This window comes from Terrapene carolina, unplaced genomic scaffold (assembly GCF_002925995.2).
Source record: "Terrapene carolina triunguis isolate 2854851 unplaced genomic scaffold, T_m_triunguis-2.0 Scaffold22, whole genome shotgun sequence".
Lineage (NCBI taxonomy): Eukaryota > Metazoa > Chordata > Testudines > Emydidae > Terrapene > Terrapene triunguis.
This window is the reverse complement of record NW_020664373.1, coordinates 10295529-10315651: the sequence shown is the minus strand read 5'-3', so window position 1 is coordinate 10315651 and position 20123 is coordinate 10295529. Positions and strand designations below refer to the sequence as shown.

General features: G+C 42.4%; 1 protein-coding gene across 1 annotated transcript in view; it reads right to left on the bottom strand.

Moving 5' to 3' along the window:
• LOC112103825 (gastrin-releasing peptide receptor) overlaps positions 1–20123 on the bottom strand; it is a 35062-nt gene that overhangs the window by 14507 nt on the left and 432 nt on the right. The window lies entirely within an intron of this gene.

The following is a 20123-nucleotide window of genomic DNA, read 5'->3' as shown; positions in this document are numbered from 1 at the left end:
GGCCAGAATGTCCCTACCCGTGGCAATCTTTGGCTGCTAGAACAGCCCGGGAGGGTCACAGGCAGCCAGCATAGTTCAGAACACGGCTACTATAATCTGTGCCAGGGGACTGGCCTAGTGTTGAACTAGCCACTTGGAAGATCCAAATGATCCATCTTCTCCTGTGAGCTGCACCCAGCTCTCCCCAGCCCACTGACTCTAAGTGCCAATAAACTTCTGTCCAACTGAATTATGTACGATGAAATTTTCTCAAATTTGAACAAGGCAAGAATCTGGCTAATGAAACCTGACCCAGTGTAGTCCCTGCCGTAGCCTTAGAAGCAGGATAATAGCTACACGTACAATACTCCGTCGTGTTTCACCGAGAGCACTTCCTAGTCTCACCCCTTTTCATGAGCAGTGGCTAACTGACTCCCTCCAATGCGCGGGCTGATTGATTTAAATTTTGCTCTTGTGAATCTGTTATAACTGCCAGAATTAAAAACTATGGCCGGAGATGAATAGAAGACAGGCTGTTGAGGACACTACAGTACTTAGATCTCTCTAAGTATGTGTCTCCTCACTAGAGTTGCCAGTTTTGGTTGGACATATTCCTGGAGGTTTCATATCATGACATAATCTTTAATTAAAGATGAATCTTTAATTCCTGAAGACTTCAGGACTCCTGGAGGGTTGGCAACCCTACTAGTCTTGACTGAATCCCAGCAGGCCTCTGTTTACGTGGATCTGGCTGGATCTGTATTGTGATCATTGGATAATTATTTCCTGCTGCTACAATCATTGAACCCACTCTACCTTTCTAATAAATGCCACAGACAAGGGATATGTATGGTTAGGTTTTTTCCTTCTGAGGTTAATGTGTCATGGAAAATGTTGGGAAATTGTGTTATTATTCCTATATATAATAATACTACCAATAATAATACCACCATTAATGTACTTTACAGCTTCAGCTACACAAACATTAGTTAGTGCCATACAAACAACAGTAATGCCACATCTACAAACATAAACAGACTAATATTTGTACCATAAGAAAAAAGAACTGCACACCTATTCTCTAAAAGCACTCATTATAACAAATCTCCACACCAGGAACTCTGTTCCTTGCCAGCTGGTGTAAATTGGCTTAGCTCCATTGTGCTCCTCTACAAAGTTAAGACAATTTACACCAGCCGAGGATCTGCCCCCAGTGTATTATTGCTCAGTCACCCCTAACTGTAGAGATTTGAGGGGCAGTTTTTATTCCACAGAGTGGAACATTCTGTCCCTGCTACAGCAGTCTAAGTCCCTAGTGTTTTTTTCCTCACTACTTACAGCTGAGGAGTTACCTATGACTGTTGCATCCACTGCAAAATAACTTAAAATGACTAAATCTGGGGAAAGACATGTGATGTTTTTCCTCAAGGTTTAAATCCATTTAGCCATATTTGTCTCCTTTTCTGTCATTTGTTTAAAGGGAAGTAGTTCTGCACTATGTGAGGAAGCTGGTGCTCCAGGCAGCCTTACCTTTCTTTTCTGTTTCATGCCTCTTTTGAATTGATGACTCACATTCTCTTTTTTTTTCTCCCTCTTTCAGGTCATCAGTTGAAGCAAGTGTAGGAGAAGTTTGCTTTACTGTGAGGCCCTTTGATGGGGGTCCCTGTGGTATTTCTGATTGTCACACCCCCCTGGAGGAGTTGATGTTGATGGGGCAGACAATGGAGCTGGGTGAATAACTGACTTTTTCAGTTTTCTGGCAGTTCTGAAAAAAAAATCTGTTTTGCCCTGAACTGAAACCGACATTTTTCCGAATTTTGGGTAAATCAAAAATTAAAAAAATTGTTTTGGGTCAAATTAAACATTTTGGTTTTGGTTGGTTTTCACCTCTTTAAACAGAGGCAAAGGAAATGAAGGGCTAGTGTTACAAAAAGCCAAGGCGTTCCCCTCCTTATATCTAATAGTCCAGCAGTCAGGGCACTTACTCGGGATGTGAGGGAGACCAGGTCAAATGCCTCTTTCTGGAGCAGGGATCTGAACACCGCTCTTCCCAGGTGTACACTCTAGCCAATGAGCTATTGGTCATAAGGGGACCACTACTACCTTCTCCTTGGTTTTTGTGAAGCTAGCTCCAAACAATCAAAATGTTTTGTTTTCGCTAATGTTGAAAGAAAAATTCATTTCAACCCAGCCAATTTGCTGAAATGGATATGAACTTGTGAAATGTTTCCATTGATCTGAAAATGCATTTTTTGGGGGAAAAAACTAAATTTTGTCCAAAATATTTTGGCTCAGCTCTCACAGAGAATGATTGCCCACTGATCTAGAAGTGGAAATTTTGGGCTACGTGCACAGAATGACAGAACAAACCATGGGAACCCTTGACTAAACAATGTCAGCTCTTTGAAGAGTCTGGCTGTCTCATCTCTGAGAAACTGAAGTCACCTGAGTCCATATTAAACTACCCAAAGTCACTGTCCCTTGGGACACTGCTCTCCATTTCTGAGTGTGCAGATAACTAAAGGTGTAATTTTGTACTGCAATTATTTTTGTTCACAATTTAGGTCTGAATTTCTTATTTGTGGATGGAACCAAAGACTTAGACTTCCAAGCAACCAAAATTGTGGGTACAAATGAGCCTGGCAACAAAAGGGGACCTACAACTATTTACACACCGACTTACAAAAATGGAGGCCTGGGTAGGCCCTAGTTTAAAAACTCAGAGTGCATAGGAGCCATACAGCCATTCCAAAGCCTCCTTCCCAATATAGATGTATAAGATATCATGGATTCACAAATATCAAATTACCCATAGCCCTGGCTTATCTCCATAAACAACTGAACAGCTTCCCTGATAAACATGACTTGTCATGAAGCTTTATATGAATTTAAAAAGCACATCTTTCCCAAAGTCAGTAGTTTCCAATAAAGGACATGCAATGGAAGGTGAGCCAGATGTTCAACAGTATATCTCAGAATGATGCCTATTTAGTGTACTAAAAACGCATTTTACTGATCAGAAGTCACACCAACTTTCAATTTGACAATCAGACGGAGATCTCCCTCTAACATGCACTGACTTGGTGGCAACCAGAAGAATTTTCTCATTCTGCTTATTCAAAGGGCAGTATCTAAGATTGCATCTGCCCTCTGATAGGATAGGCTTTTGGAGATCTATCTCAGGAAATTATCTTTACTCAGAATAGATGATCAGAACATGTAGTGTACTGTCCCCTAGCCTGCTGCATTTCACAGCCCCCTTCCAGAACCTCTGTTCCACCTACTTCCTGCACCAGTCCCCTATCAGCCATGCATAGTAATGTCCCCCTTCTCAGGCATTACTTGTCTGCCTTACTGAGTGTGACCGCTAGGTCAGACTGCACTTGTTCCAACACTCCACCAGATTTTGGGTACACATGTGCCCTTACAGACTCCTGGTCTCTTGTCTCCCAATGCCTCCAGAGACCCTTGGTTTTCCCATCAGAGCACCGCTCCACTGGCCTTTTCCCTCTCACCACAGACAGGGTTGAAGCCTTGCTCCAATACAGCAGGGCTCTGAGGCTCTGCATGCATCTTGGGGAGAGACAGGAGGAGAAAACTCTGCATCACATCTGCTAGAGCATTCCTCTGGGCTGGGTCTGTAGGAAGGTGTTAGAACAAGGCCCAAATATTATCAACTAAAAAGAATCCTATTGCTGCTAGGTTTTGGACCATCTATAAAACAAAACCTTAGACCATCCTCTACAATTTATAAATTGGACAAAAAACTCAGGTACATTAGTAGGGAAAAAGTCCGGACTCCTGGGCAAAATGTTCACAACAAAATTCCAGAAAATTTGCCTGGCCTCTGTTTTAATACAAACTCAACATTCAGACTGCACCAGATTTGCTGTATACTTTGTGAACTTTTCAGGCTGAGTTGGAGCCAATTTCATGCTAGTGTCAGGTTTTGCATTGAAATCATGAGTCTTTTTATTTTTTAATGTTGACTCACACAGTTTGAGTTTTACTTTGAGATGCTGGGTTCATTTCATCCTGAAATGTAAAGAAAAAACTCAGGTGGTAGCGTATTAATTCAGGGTGAACTGAAGTGTTCTCAAATGTTGAGGTGAATTTCTGAGAAGTGAAACTGCTGAGTTCTGCACAGATCTAGAAAACAAACTCCCATAAAGTATCTAGTGTGTCCTGCTGTAATGAAGCAAAAAACAACTTTTATTACTGTCTTCCCATATTTGAGCTCCCAGTTGAAAAGAACCGAAAAACATGAACAATTTAAAAAAATCAACTGTTCCAAAGGTCAAAACGGCTCAAGTTCAATGTATTTATAAAATTTCACCTGAACTGATTCCTCTGTCCCTTTTGCCAAACATAATATGTGCACCCCAGTCTCTGGCATATAAAGGGAAAATTTGAAAATTATTAAAGATATGTAACTACAGTTTTCTATTGTCCCAGTGCAAGAGTTCCCCAGACAACATGAAAGGTAGCATATTGGCACGATTCCACTACCTTAATTAATATATAAAAGGCCTTAAGCCTTGGGGAAAGAAGTTTAATCTTATTACATGTGTGAATTATTATATTAAACAAACATAAGAAGGAGTCCTGTTGATAGTAAAGTAGCATTTCATAGGAGAAATTATAAAGAAATCTGACTGGACATCTGCAGCAGCAGTGAGCAGAACAATGCCATAAACCTTGGGTTTTTTTGTTTTGTTTTCTTTTTTTTCAGGAATGAGCAGTATGAATATTTATACATCTGTAGATAAGTAAATCAGCAAATCTATTAAATAGATATATTTCCTCACAAGGTTGCTGGACTGTGCAACTCACCAAGACACTCCTGACAGCTGCCCAGCAATTCATAGTGGGCCTGTTTTAACTGGGGCTTTGCTTCAGATTGTGGTTATGATGTTTGATTCCGGGGTGGACTTTTGTTGTTGAAATCCGTATTTGAAGCTTGTTGATTTTAATAAGTTGTACATCTATATTGGGAAACGCGAATACATAGGCAGCTAGTGTTTGGAATGTCAATCACTTCCTCTTCCTTTTCCAGTAACTTGACATTTCAATGGCAGAATTAGCATAGTAGGTACTTCTTGAGACTTGAATTCAAATCCTACTCCTCACTTGTGCCCATTACAAAATCACCATACAATCTGGATGAATTGCAATTTCAGTTCAGGAATGGCTCAGGACTGATACAGCAAAGGGGATTAGAGAAGAATTACATTCCATTGGTCTTTTGGGAAGGAGAGCTTAATAGTGACTGTTTAACAGTGACTGCACTATTCCTGGCTAACATCATTGCTATAGATCCTTCCTGAAATCTATCCCAAATTAATTGAAAAAATAGAAAACAAAACTGTAGAAGAGGTGACGTAGTTTATTGCATGGAAATAATGGCAGCTCTAGGGACAGTCTATTCCTTAGCAAACAGTTCAATAGTTCTATACCAGGGGCACTATTTCAAATTTTGGTAGTGGGGGCAACTCTAACTGTGATTCCAGCAGCTACTTTCTAATAACTTAGAAACTAGCTGACAGGATCACAGTATCTAATTCCTACATAAAGAAAGAAAATTTAATAAATATTAGACCCACTCAGCTCTAATACTAACATGTTCTGACATCTTGTTTCAAGTCACTTAAGGGTTAAGGGACACTGGTTAGGTTTAAAATTTTAATGTATATTCTTACTTTGTTACTAACTTGAATACAACAATTGAAACAATTGTAGAAAAATCTCCATTACTTTCTATCACTTCTTTGCAGTTCACCAAGCTTGGAATAGATCATTTAACTTTTGGAAACATCCTACTAGGGCAAGGCCCCGTGAGTTTATATTGCAACTGCCTGGGGCTCTATGGGTTTTACCCCACTACAAATAATAGACAAGATACTGACTTTAAACAGGAGTGAAACTGACACTTTCAAGTCACTTTCACAGTATTGCCAATGCCAAATGTTCAAAAATCATTACTCAGGCTCACCAAAAATCAAGAGATTGGCTTTAAAACATGAGATTATGTAAAAATAATCCATTTGGTGTTCTTTTTATTTCCCTTCTACTTTTTGAGCTTTTAGGTTGCACTAGGGTAACATTTTGAAGCTTTTTCTATAGCCACAAGGGCTAGAAACTTCATTTTTCTTTAAGAATGGAGGCTGAAATCATCACATCTCAACTTAACTCCAGAAGCTGGGGATGTAAGGAAAATAATAATTATCATGAGACTCATGAAAAAATCATGAGCGTTGGAAACACTGCTTTCACTTCTGTTTAAAGGCTAGTTACTTTCCAGAAGGCTCCTAAACACAGCACTACAGTGATTGAGATGCAGTTCTCACAGGAGAATATTTAAAACCAAACATCAAGAACATTCCACATTTTAAAGTTGAGAAAAAAATGGAGACTTGTGCGGTATCTCAGGGCCACTGCAGGCAGGAAAGGAAAATAAACAGTCACAGGAGCTCTGGGCAGCTCTTCCACTTGAAAGAAAGTTGGAGGGTCAAATCTTCTAGTCCTTAATCAAGTAAAACTATTGCCATCAGTGCCTCCACTCATAGATATTCACATGTGCTCAATAAGTATACATTTCAGACTTAAATATCTGAGCCGTCTTTTCCAGAGTTATGTATCTTATATGCATTGGCTCAGGGGCTACATTTTCTGGCATATGCTGAACAGTGCTGAGCACACAGATGGTGCTCAGCGAATAACACAAATCATGACAATAATCGTCAACTTTACGGACTCTGTGATGCAATTTCTGTTCTTTGTTCTGGAATTGGCCTGGATACAGCTGAAACCCTAAGAATTTGAGGCGTAAACACATCTGATATTCATATGACACTTTCTCATTCCTTCCTTTTCTCAAACTCAGAACAAAAAATGACAAAACAAAATGGTTTTCAGTTAAAATGTAAAATTGCACAGCAGCCATTGCTCTACAACCCAGCCTGGGACAGAACCTGCCACCCTTTGGGGGTTGTGATCTCCTTTCATCTGACTCTTGTTCTCTTTCTTTCTTCATCCTTCCTGACCTCTGTGCTGCTTTTCATGGTGTCAACCATGACATCCTTCCGAATCGCTTGGGACTGATTGCTGGGGTCTCAGAGAACTGGCCTTCTTGGTTTTGCTCCCATCTATCAGTCTTCTTTTTTTACAGCCTACAGCAGAAAGATAGGCTGGTCCAGTGGATAGGGAGCTACATAGGTGCCAACTCCATGGGTGCTCTGGGGCTGGAGCACCCACGGAAAAAAAATAGCGGGTGCTCAGCGCCCACCCGTCACCTGCCAATCAGCTGTTCAGTGGCAGGTGAGAGGTGCTGGGGGGAGGGGGCAGAGCAGAGATGGGAAGAGGTGGAGTGAGGGTGGGGCCTTGGGGGAAAGGGTGGGGGGAGGGGGAAGCACCCTTCTCCCCCCGGAAAGAAGAAAGTCAGCACTTGTGGGGAGTTAGCCTTGAGAGACCTGGGTTGGGGTCTACTTCCCCCAGGGACTTCCTGTATGACCTCAGGCTGGTGCCTTAGGGACAGAGTTTCAAAGGTTTTTAGGCACCCAAAATGCAGCTAAACATCTAGTGTGGTTTACAAAGCACCTAACCTGCTAGGTGCTTTTGAAAATCCCATTAGGTGCCTAAATACTTTTGAAAGTCTGGGCCTTAGTCTCTCTGTGCCTCAGTGGCTCATTTGAACAATAGGGATAACAGCACTGTTCTACCTTAGAGTGGCTGTGAGGAGAAATAGGTTAGACATTGTGAAGCATTCAGACCCTATGGTGATGGGACCACATATGTACCACAGGTAGAGTGGGAACTTCTCTATACACTGCTAGCTGTTCTCTGAGTTTTGGCCCCTTCTTTTCACCTACACCCCTCAAATCTCCCTCTTTTCTGAATGTAACCTTGGTGCAGAGGGCTTGGCTGCATTTCTTCGGAGTCCCCTGCACTCTGTCTTCAAAATCTTCCACCCACTGCAGAGGGATTCCTGTTTTACAGGCTCATCTAAGGACTTCCAGATCCTTAATTTAATTACCAGCCCTTTCTTATCTTAATCACCCTACCTGTTTGTAAACAAAATACTGATTCCCTGCCCCAGGGACACAAGCTGGGAGCAGCACCTCTCCTCTGAAAACTCACATTCCACATACATGCAGTGCTGTTGTTAAGAGTTCCGCCTGGGAGCACACTTCTTGTACGAAACTCGGGGGTGGGGTGGGGTGACAGAAGCCCCTCCCTGTCCCCGCTACATGGTGCCCCTGTTCTCTACTTGTGATTATCAATCAAAAGTCCTTGTGTGAAATCCTGGTCCCACTGAAGTACATGGTAAAACTCTACTGACTTCAAAGAAGCCAGGGTTTCATGGTTTGTCTTTTAACGGCTGTTTTGTTGTCTTTTATGAAATGAGATTTGTGGTCTCAGTCCAGGTCCTAGTAAGTGGTGTATCCGTATATTTAAAAACATCATACAATTTGGAAGTCTTAGCAATTATGGCAGTCTTAACACAGGGGTCTAGAACTGAATGAGCACGGAGACAAAAATGGCCTTCCGCTCTTGGAAGTGATCTGCTCTAGAACAGTTTTTAGGCATTGGTGGCATGGTGGAGAAGCTTACACTGCCCCTGTTCTTGCTCTTCCTAATTTATAGAGGTCTGTACACTGTTTTTGTCTGACCATATGGTATCTTTCACAGGCACCACAGTCACTCAAATGAAGATTAAAAATCCATTCCACATCGTGAAACCCCAGATTTTGTATTCTTCATGGGTAAAAATGGATACAAGAGTATATAAAAATAACTGTAAAATGAAAAAAAAAAAAAAAAAAAAAAAAAAAAAAAAAAAGAAGAAGAAGAGAAAGAGCTTTTTGTTCAGCTAACAGCCTAATTAAGCCTGAAGAATCTTTGTTACTAGTGATGATAAATGAGAAGGAAAATACAAGTTAATTTAAAATCCCAGACTAAGTTTGCAAGGATCACATTTAGAAAGAGCCCATCATTTTACTTGTAAAATAAGCACATCTGATATGGAATCAGTGAAAAGCAGCCCAATGGAACCCTCATAATACCATTTTTAAAGTCACTTTTCAGCGAGACAACACAATTTAAATCAATGGTGCCCATCCATTGTTCAGAATGTGTCAATATGTTTGATGCAAGTCCATTTTTCATGATTGCATGCTTATGATTTTCTGCTAAACTCTGTTTTATTTCAGGTAGGTTCTTATGCCTCCCTCATCACAGTAGTATCTAAGGCTCTGATCCACAAGTCTCACTTTTAGGTTCCTAAATCCAAGTTTACGGTTCCACTGTGAGCAACAAAACTCCCACTGAACCGTGTAGGCGCCTACACTCACTCAGCACTTAAGTTTTCATGGGTAAAAGCTCCCTCAGCACCAAACTTTCTGCCTCTGGGCATGTGCACTGGTGCCTCACACTAGGCGTCTGGATGCCTACCTCCTGCCTAAGCCCCAGAGTTATGTTATCCATGAACTGGGGGAAGATAGGTACTCATCTACCTACCTCCTGTGCTTTACGTGTGCTCAGAGGCTGCCTGCTGGATTGGGTCTCATTCAAAATCTGTCTGGAAAAGGCAGAATCCCATTCACAATCCAGCTGGAGGAGGTGGTGCCCATCTTGTAACTTTTAGCCCAGTGGTTAGAGCCATCTCTGGGAATGCGGGAGATCCAGATTCAGTTCCCCCCCCATCTGGAAGTGGGGGAAGAAAGGATTTGAACAAGGGGGTCTCCCACCTCCGAGGGGAGTGCTCTAACCACTGAACTATAAGATATTCTGATGTGGGAGCTCCCTCAGTCTCTTCTTTTGAAGCTGTTCTGCTGGATAATAATGAAAGAGTGATGGGCGCAGAGGGACTGGACCGTACGTGGGTGCTCTAACCACAAAGCTATGGAATCACTCACTCTCTTGCTCCCACTCTTTCTGGCCCATAGACTATTGTAAGTATTTATCCACAGTGGAACAGTTGTCTTGTTTAGTGCGAAGCAGCCATCTAAGTCATTCCTACAAGAAACTACTTAGGTGCTGAAACTGTCAGACTCCAGGAGAGGGGTTCTGGTTTATGGAACACTAAGCAGAGAAAGGCACCTCCCTGCAGCCTGGACGTAGGCACATCACTCCGAGAGAGGCGCAAGGTTTAGGACACACCCTTTCTCTTGGCATCTCCCATTGGCTAGCTTAGGCAGCTCCTTGCTTTGTATTCTGGCTTTTGTGGATCACATTCTACAGTGCCTCTCTCTCCCCATTCGTTGTATAGGGAGCCTAGCTCAGACTTGTGGATCATAGTGTTGTCCCTGTGATTTTCTAGGTGCTGCGCTGCTGAGCGTTGCAATGCCTCCATCCCTTTGTGGATCCAGGCATAAGTGCCTTCCAGTAATAAATTGATGGCCATGACTAATATCTGTCACAAACACTTGTTCCCTTTACAGAAAGCTCACCCTCCCAATTCACTTACATCCTATTTTTCTGTTTTATCCCTTGCTGTGTTCCATCTGATATATAGATTGTGAGATCCCTCGGACAGAAACAGAGCTCTTTTTTGTTAATTGTCTGGACAGTGCCTAGCGGAATGGAGCAAGGGTTCCTGACTCTGTTACAGTAATGCCTAACAACATCAAATACTAAATAATAACCCACCTATACCCCACTGTTGCTTAAATATTGACACACACTGGCCCATTAGCACTAATTCTGCCCTCAGATTTTCATCCACAAGTCCCATTGATTGAAAAGGGACTTGTATGTGTTTCTGATAATGGAATTCGCTCCACCATGTTTAAGCCATCTGGTGTAACTGGAAGTGTAATCAAAATATTAAGAAAGCTCATGCTGTTTGCGCTGTTTTTCTTGGTGCAGATGGACAAGGGAGCTGAGCTAATGCAAACTCAGGCTGTTATAAGGGTTTGTATTGTGTTGACACAGTGGAAAGCAACACAGGATGTAAAATTTTGTATATCAAGCAAAAGAGATATGCATATCTACATGTATACCGTGCATGCAGCACAATAAGAACTATTCAAAAGCAATCATGAGGAAACAATTCATTAAGGGCCCTATGCAACTTCCACTGTAGTCAATGGAGACTTTCCATTGAATTAAATGGGTGTTGGATCAAACCCAAGCCATTCAGCCCGTTCAGATTTTCTTATCTGAACTGGAAGTATTAACATTCAGGTTCAGAGCTCTCGTATCTGAATCCAGAAAGTAATTTATGGAGGGAACCATTCAGTAAATTTTCATAGGCTTGAACAGGCAATCTTTTGTTTTTCTGGAAAATGGTTTACTCAGCCCTTACTCAAAAGCTTCCCGTTACTACACAGAAAATTATAGCACAACAAGCAGATTATCTGAAAACAGTACTTTAGTGCCCTGGAAGCAATACATAACTTATGAAGTGTTATTGCTAGATTGCCTGGAATACATTCATAACCCAGATGCACATTGAAGTTTTACAACCCATGCTAAATATGATTTCAAGCTTTTGTCAGCCACAAAAGATCAAACCTTTAAAACAATAGCATGGAAATCCAATCTGGGTAGAAAAGCAAGCCACATTGTGGTTTTATTTCACTGTGGCATGTTTTATTTAATCCCGCTATAGACACTATAGTCCGCTAGTAATAAAATTGGACAGCTAAACAGATCTACAGGCATTACCTTTTCTTCTGGGATTATACATATAGTTACTAAAGTGTGCTGTATGTCTACAGGGAACAGGAGAGGTTAATTCAACAGGTAAGGAGACTGGCTTCTCTAATTTTGAGTCCTTGGAAATATCTTCCCAAAGGGTTTGGATTTCTTTTCCTTCCATGGCTTTCTTAGGATCAATACACTGCAATAACAGTACATAGGCAAAGCACACATTATTTGTATAGTCACACTTACTGTAAGGGACACAACATAGTCTAAGCACAGGACAGAGAGTCAGTTGTGTCTGAGTTTTAATTCCATTTCTGCAGCTGTCCAAGACAACACAAAGTCAAATGTTAGGGCCAACGTTTTCAAAAGTGGCCTCAATTTTTGAGTACCCAACTTTAGACACCTCAAGCCTGATTTTCAAAGCCCTGAACTACTGCAGCTACCACTGTCTTCAACTGTAAACAACCAAGGTCTAGATCCACACAGGGATTTAGGTGCCTAACTACCATTTTAGGCACCTAAGTCCAAAACTTCGATCCTCAAAATTCCCACTCAGCTGCCTCCTAACCCAGGAGGCAGCTGAACTCCCATCGCTGCCTGAGTTTCCACCAGAAAAGTCCCCTAGGTACTTAAATGTCTGCCAATGTGACAGCTACATGCCCAAGTGCATGCCCAAGTCCCAGCAGGCTCCTAAAAGTAGGCATTTCCTCACCTATGTTGCGTTTTTGGTTACACTTTTCCCCTCACCTTCTCATTTATGCACTCCCTATCCGTGGCCCCACAAAGTCGCGGGACCTCCTGGTCAACTTCCTCTTGGCCCTGGCTAAACAGGCCATCTATAAGACCAGGGAGAGGAGGTTGGCCGACGGAGGTTCCTGTGACTGTGGGGCCTGTTTCCGATCCTCTGTCCGTTCACGTATCCGGGCAGAGTTCCTCTGGGCGGCATCCACTGGCTCCCTTGACACCTTTGAGGAGCAGTGGGCGCTGTCCGGGGTTCTCTGCTCGGTGTCCCCGTCAGGTTCCCTCCTTTTGACCCTTTAATTGCACTCCTGTCCCTGTTTTTACATTAGTTGTCCCCCGTAATCATTTGGGTTTTAGGTCCTGTGGGTCCTCCCCTTAGGCTGGGGGGGGATCCTTTAAAAAAAAAAAAAAATCTTGCCTGCAGAGCCCAATCTGGGAGGACTGCTTAGGGGCCAGCATAGAGCATGCCTACCAGATCAGACACGCCACCACAAAAAACATATGTTGCTCAGCTCTCTGCTCTGTATCAGGCAGAGTAGGGACTTGAACCCAGGTCTCTTACAGCCTGGAATAGAGTCCAACCACTAGGCTATTGCAGGGGGAGGGAGGGGGTCTACCTCCTCATTTTTTGTGAAAAAGGGCTGGTATGGCTTAGGCACCTAACTTCAGGAGAGGGCTCACAGCTGCAAATCCCAAGCAAAGAAAGCTGCCCAAGTCCTTTTGAGGGGTGCGGCTTAGGCCACACCCCTCACCTTCCTATTGGTTAGCTTAGACAGCTCCCCACTTAGCACGCTGGGTTTTGTGAATTTGGAGTCTTAGGTGCCTAACTCTCCCATGGATTGTATACAGAACCTGGGCACCTAACTCAAGGCTGTGGATTCCACTAGGTGTCAGGGCACCTAATGTTAGACATTGCAGTGGTGACCCTGAGTCCCATTTGTGATCTAGCCCCTCACTGTATGCTCATAACTCCTGCACATAAGTTTATCAAATGCTGTTGTATTCTATAACTATGCAGCTTTCTGCAAGAGCTGAGTGGCACACAACCCTGCAGTCTGCCAGTATTAACACCTTGATAATCTAGAACAGTGTTTTTCAACCTGTGGTCTGTGGATCCCTGGGGGACCGCAGACTATGTCTAAGATTCCCAAAGGGGTCCGCACCTACATTTGAAATTGTCCTAGGATGCTTACAATAAATATGCCATTTGCAAACTCACTGCAACTACATTTCTTCCTCCTGTGTTCTGTGAAAACAAGATTACGTTGGGAAGATGAAAGGCTTGTAACTCACTGCATGAAAACTTTGACATTTGTTTTAACAATCTCTGTGAAAAATTGAGAGTGTGTGTTCAGTGCATGGCAGCCCAGCTCATTTAAATAAAAAAACGTCAAATGCCTGTCAGCCTCATGCTCTGAGGGAAAGCTCAGTTACAAACCAACAGAGAAATCTCCAGTGACAGGGACAATTAAATGAATTGGCTTTTTTCTTAGTTCACAAAGCATCACCTACACAGCCAGTTTTGACTTTTCTGGATGGGTTAGTTAGTGTCAGATGTGTGCGCTCTCGCCACATAGCTGTGTCCAGCATACACCCAAGCAGACGAAGTCGGTCCTTGTGTGGGATTTAATAAACACTACCACAAAAACTTCTGTCCTTTGTCAGGATAGGACAATACCCAGATGAACAGCCTTCCTCTAGCAGGGTTTACCCATAAACTTTAGAAAACATACACACTCTCTCTTCAAGGACCCCCCAAGCCTCTCTCCCACCACACAGCCACTATTTATTTTCCTGTTCTTTCATATCCAGCAATGGTGCCTGATAGGCCATGGAGCACAGCTTCAAATAAAATACCCCACACCCTTTAGCTCTTTCCTATCTGCCTCTACACCCCTGAAGAGCTCACAGGAAGCCAGCAGCCACCCAGGTGGATACAAAACTAAACTGCACAGGATACAACCTTCCTTGCTCATACCCAACACAGCTGAGCAGATGTGTGCACAATGTAGCCAACCTGAAAACACATTCATATTATTGTTACCTCTTCCTTGTGCCCCCTCCCTCACTTGTTGTCTCATTCAAATGTTGTGTCTTTTCTTTAAAGTCTATGCACTAAAGAATTTATTATTGGTTTGTACAGACCTAGCACAATGGAGATGTGACCCTTATTGGGGCCTCTGGGCTTTACTGGAACATAGAGTAAATAAACAGTAAAGAGTCAGTAGCATGCCCCATCTCATCCAGCAAAACAGTTTTCCCACATCCTATAATTTAACTGATTCCTGTCTACTATGATCACACTATTATTCACAGGTTGGGCTTAAGAGTTTAGCGAATAGTTTGTGAGATGATTCTTTAGGGCAGCGGTTCTCAACCGGGCTCCACGGCCCACTGGGAGACCACGAGCTCTTTCAGGGGGTCCACCAAGCAGGGCCGCTTAGAATTCTGAGCCCCGGTGTCTGAAGTTCGGAGTCCGGAGCCCCAGCACCCTGCAGGGTGGAAGCCCCGAGCCCCCACCTGCGGAGCTAAAAGCCAGAGTCCCAAGCCCCAGCACCCTGTGGGTCTGAAGCCCGGAGCCCCGGCACCCTGAGCCCTGACAGAAGTCGCCCGATAGGGCAGAAGCCCCAAGCCCAGGGCCCCACGGGGCAGAATCCCTGAGCCCAGAGACCCAAGCCCCGGCAGAAGCTCCCCACAAGACAGATACCCAGACCCTCCGACCCCATGGGGATAAAGTCCCAAGCCCCCCTCCTTGCAGGCCTAAGGCCCTGAGCCCCCCCAGCCCGGTGGGGCATAAGCCCCCCTTCCCCAAGCTGAAGCCCAGAGCCCTCCCCCAACTGGGCCGTGGAGTTTTTATAGCATGTTGGGGGGGCCTCCAAAAGAAAAAGGTTGAGAACCCCTGTTTTAGGGTACATCCACTTTTAACCAATCAATGGGGGGGTTAGAGGCTTTTCAGCCCCCATCCTAGTCTCCTACTGTAGGAGAAATAGAGCTCAGAAGTTTGCCCTGGTGCTTGTGCATAGCTGCTAACAATGACAGAAGTTTTGCAAGTGATAGTTCAATTGTCTAAATAAGTTATAGGTCCCTGCAGGGCAAATCATTGGAGGGGTTTGTGTGTATATTAGTGAAGTTTAGCATTCATACAGTAGTTTGCAAACACTCTGTGTGGTGGGATGGTGGTCATATCCCTATTGTACAGATGGGAAAACTACAACAGAAAGATTAAGTGACGTAATTATGTCAATGATTGGTCTACGATTAGAAAGCAAGAATTCATTGCTCCTAGTCCTGTGCTTATTCCTCTAGAACATTCTGTTTCTAAGGGTATGTCTACAATTCCCGCTGAAGTTGCGTAACTTAGATTGATTCTTCTCCCCCCCCCCCCCCCCCGAGTCTAGACCAGGCCTTATACTACTGAACTGCGTCTCTTTGTGGCCTGAGATCACAACTGGTGGCTCAACAGAGAAGTCCTGTTCATTCTTTCTAGGGAACGCTAAACAAACGGCTTAAAGATCACAAACTTCATACCATTGTCCCAGTGAACTCATTCTTCCTTATGACAGGCTCAAAGGGAAGAATGAGCGTAAAGAAAATGTCCTGTAAAGGAAATACAAATGTCTCCAAGCCAGTCAAAATGACCTTTCAGGGTAAGATCACCTCATTGAAAGCTCATCATGAATGGCATTTTTTTGAGTGGGTTGTTTCTTAAAGATTCCAGATCTGACTGGAGACCGGTTGAATGGATTTTTCAACAGAGTGGAAAGACATGAGAGCAATCACATGAGGCGATGAAACCACAGATTAATTGATGTTAAAATTAACTTCAGAAAACCAGAGCAGTATGAACATTTGCCCATAAAATACAAACTTTAATTTTTCATTAATGAAAAAAAGTTAGGAAAAGTCACATTTCATTGCTGCAGTTTCCATCATTTTGACTGTCATTAAATAGCCATTTCACTTTGCACTTAGCAAAAAAATCAGTGTATGTGTGTATGTTTGTAGGGCTGTCTAGGTTAAAGAGTTATTTATTGCCATGTGCTGCAGTAAGCTTGTCATGGACTCTGCTAATTGGGATTCTCTCTTCCTCTGAGCACAGGGTATGTTAAATTGACTTGAATCAACTCATTGAATTATTTTATCTTGAGCTTAAAAATTGCATTCCTTGTACATTGTACTTTCATTAAACTTTTCCTGGCTGATAAGTTCAGTGCATTTGGCAATTAAAAGAAAATCAGTAGAGTAAATAAATATATAAAGTTCCCTGTGGCACTCAGTCTGATTATGTTTTCTGTAGCTCTTCTGGTGTCTCTACCAGAAGCAACTTAAAATAGTGTGGTGGCTCAGTGGTTAAAGTGTCATTATGGTCAAACATCTGGGTTTTCCTATTTATTTCTTCTCCCTGATTTCCATACCAAATTAGCTCAATGTAAATACCAGAGCAAGATTGCAGGGAGCAGTTCCCCAGAAAAATCTGCAAAATCACTTCACCCTCCTCTCTCCAATCTCCTTCAAACTCACTTCTGCCATGATGCCTACACAACGGGGTGCTGCGACTACTGTTTATTATACTACCATACTCATCTCACTGCTACCTTGTGAATCCTGGCCCCAATCTGTTTGTTGATTCTACCTATTGTTTCTCACCTTGTGCTTAGATTGTAAGATACAACTATAAGCTGTTCGGGCATGGGACTCTATTTTTACTATATGTTCTTACAGCAGCTAATACAATGACGCTCTGATCCCTAATTGGGGCCTCTAGGCACCACTTCAATAAACAATAATAATAGTATTTTTTCTGTCAACACACTGTGCAACTTTGCTAACGGTGCCTGAGGCACACTAGAATTGAGTTTACTCTTATGCAGAAGATGAATGGGAAAAAAAGCTTGTGATGCTATGATAAGCCCCCTCCACTGGAGACATACAAATGGGCTGTGCAGATATTCACGCTCTCCTGGGCTCCACGGCTTTGGTATAATGGGGCAGTGGGGTTCAGATTCTCCTGAGCAAACCCTTAGTGACCATCAGATGCCCTACTGGGCCCCTCAGACGTGGTTCCCCTTAGTGTGGATGGCATGCACTGCTGGGATCCTTGGGCTATGCTCCTCCTTGGTGGGGCTCAGATGCCCAGCTGAGTTCTGTGGACTAAGCTCACTTTTAATGGGACTTGGATGCCACTCAAAGTAGATTAAGCAGCTCCTCAGAAATATGACCCTCCTTGTCCTTCCTCACATACTTTGATCAACACTGAAATAGTAAACAATGAAATTGTAACCACTGGGTTTAAGTGTCAACACTTTACTGAGAAGAATGACAAAGTTCATACACATTAAAGCTACCTTCTCAGCCTGGCTGCTGATTCAGGCAGAGATCACTGCATTGGTTTACAGGTAGTTCACACTTGCACGGCTTTCTTTGTACCCATGAGGGTTAAAGTCTAGAGAGATTTTTTTTTTAATGATTCTGTAAGTTTTAATTGGATTCTGGAACATAAGCTGACAGTCTCCAGAAAATAAACATTATATTACCAAGCATCTGGAAACTGGCCAATGTAACCCACTGTTGTTTTGTAACTATATTGTCCCAGCAGCACTGACGATAACCAAAATAAAAATCTTAGTGAACTAAACAGAAAAGACCCTTAAAGGAACAGTTCCAGGGTGATGCACAGGATTTAAGTTTCTTCACTCTAATTAAGGTTAATAGCTGTTTCATGGATACAGCCTCATACAGTGAGTTCAAAATCTACCTCAGAGAGTGGGCAGATTGTGCTAGAAAAGGGTGCCTTAGTTCCTTAAGTCATTTTCCCAAAATGACATTTTAGTGTGGTGCATTTTTCAACTATCAGCACAGCATGATGGGCAAATGGTTTTGGGTTCAAATGGGGCTGAAATTAAGAGTTTCAGTCTCCGGAAAACAGCTTGCTACAGCTGCAGTTTTCTGTTCAGCTCCCTTGTTCCCGCAGTAGCTTGTGTTCACAGATGGGTCAGTAAAAGCATCTGCACTGTTTGCTTTTACTGGCATGTGATCAGGTAGCAACAAATCTTTCCCTTGGTGTAATTTGTTCTTTACAGTGAACTCTTCTTTTCCCGACATGTTTTGAGTGATTTATATTAAGCCCATAGAAAGGATTTTCAATGGTTTCTAGAGAAAGAAATACTATCATTACAGATCCCTGCTTTTCGGTAACCTCTCAAATGAGCTGTGCTAGGTGAAGAGCCCACTTGCCTGTCACACAGAAATGAAGAGCACAGGTGGATAAGATCCTGTTCTCGTGCATTTGTATAGCTTTGCTCGTTTTCTAGCCTCTCTTATAGCAAATTGACTGCAAAGTATTGGCTTCATTAAGGTGTATGCTTTATCTAGGACTGACACTGATAATGGTGTCTTTATGTGTGCACTAATATACAGTCGTTGAATCACTGTGACTACAAAACTGTATTCCATTCCCACTGACTTCGAACCACTCTCTGAAGTGTCATGGACTGGTCTTTATTTTTTTGTTTTAAAGCCATATCTAGGAGTCAGTGAAAATATTTGAAGTGATTTTTGAAGGAAAACCCAACCAGACTGACATATGGTTAATTCTATCTATGCAGAGCAGCTTATATTTGATTTCCTTATGAACAGGAAAATACTATCCACAATGTCTTTCGGTGCAGAACAAAACTGACACCATTTTTCTTACTGGAAGAGTTGGTGCCTTTGTGAGGTTTCAGAACTTAAAGGAGGTGTAGCGCTATTCAGAACTTAAAGCAGGTGTAGTAACTAATCTGTTACTTCAATTCTACAGCACAGAGTGCAAATAAGACATTCTGGGCTGTTTGACATAGGCATGCATTTATGTAAGAGCTGTACTGCAAGTGAATTCTTGTAATATAGCAGAAAAGTAGGCTGTATCCTTAGAAGTAATATTACAATTCAAATGTCTGTGGACTTTTGAAGACTAAAGTTTGTAAAATTGATTCAAAAAGCCTTACATGAATCTAAAATGGCTTGATTCCTACACCCACGGCAGTTTTAAGAAGTCAAATGTATATATATATTTATATATATATATATTAGAATGTTATAGCTAAATTGAACACTAACTGGAAAAACATGTTTGCCAGAAATTATAGCACAGATCAGTTTTGGTTAGTTAATGGCAAATCAGTGAACCAGGGCAAATCTTTTCGGGGCAGGATCTCTGAAAATCAGGCCACTTAGGTGTCTGATATGGATTTAGGTCCCTAACGTCAGGCACCTAATTTTGGATATTTTGAACATACATGATAAACTGTTGCCTCAGATGAAATCAGCTGTGTGAAAGCTGAGCCATCAGAGAGAAATGATTTCACCGATAGCAAATTGCTACTTCAGTGTCTTCACGCTTCTTGAAATATGACCTGGTGAAGACCTGTGACTAAATCATCTTATTTAAAAAACTTGTAATACTGCCTTAGGACAAATTATCCTTCACTAATGGATACTTTTCTCACCAGGCTTTAACTTTATCTTCATCTTCTATCATTTTTCTTTGCATTAAATAAAACTGACATTGTTAACTAATCTGTACAAAGACGCAGTGTAGCCTCAGAAAACTTCCCCACTAACATTTGTGTTTGGAGGCATGAACACCAGAAATAAACTGCAATTGCATTAATCTACTATATTAGATTGGCAACAATATATATTTTACCTATCTGCATTTGTACCTTATATAGCCTGTGGGTCCATAAAAGTCTAGATCACATTTCAGGCTTTCA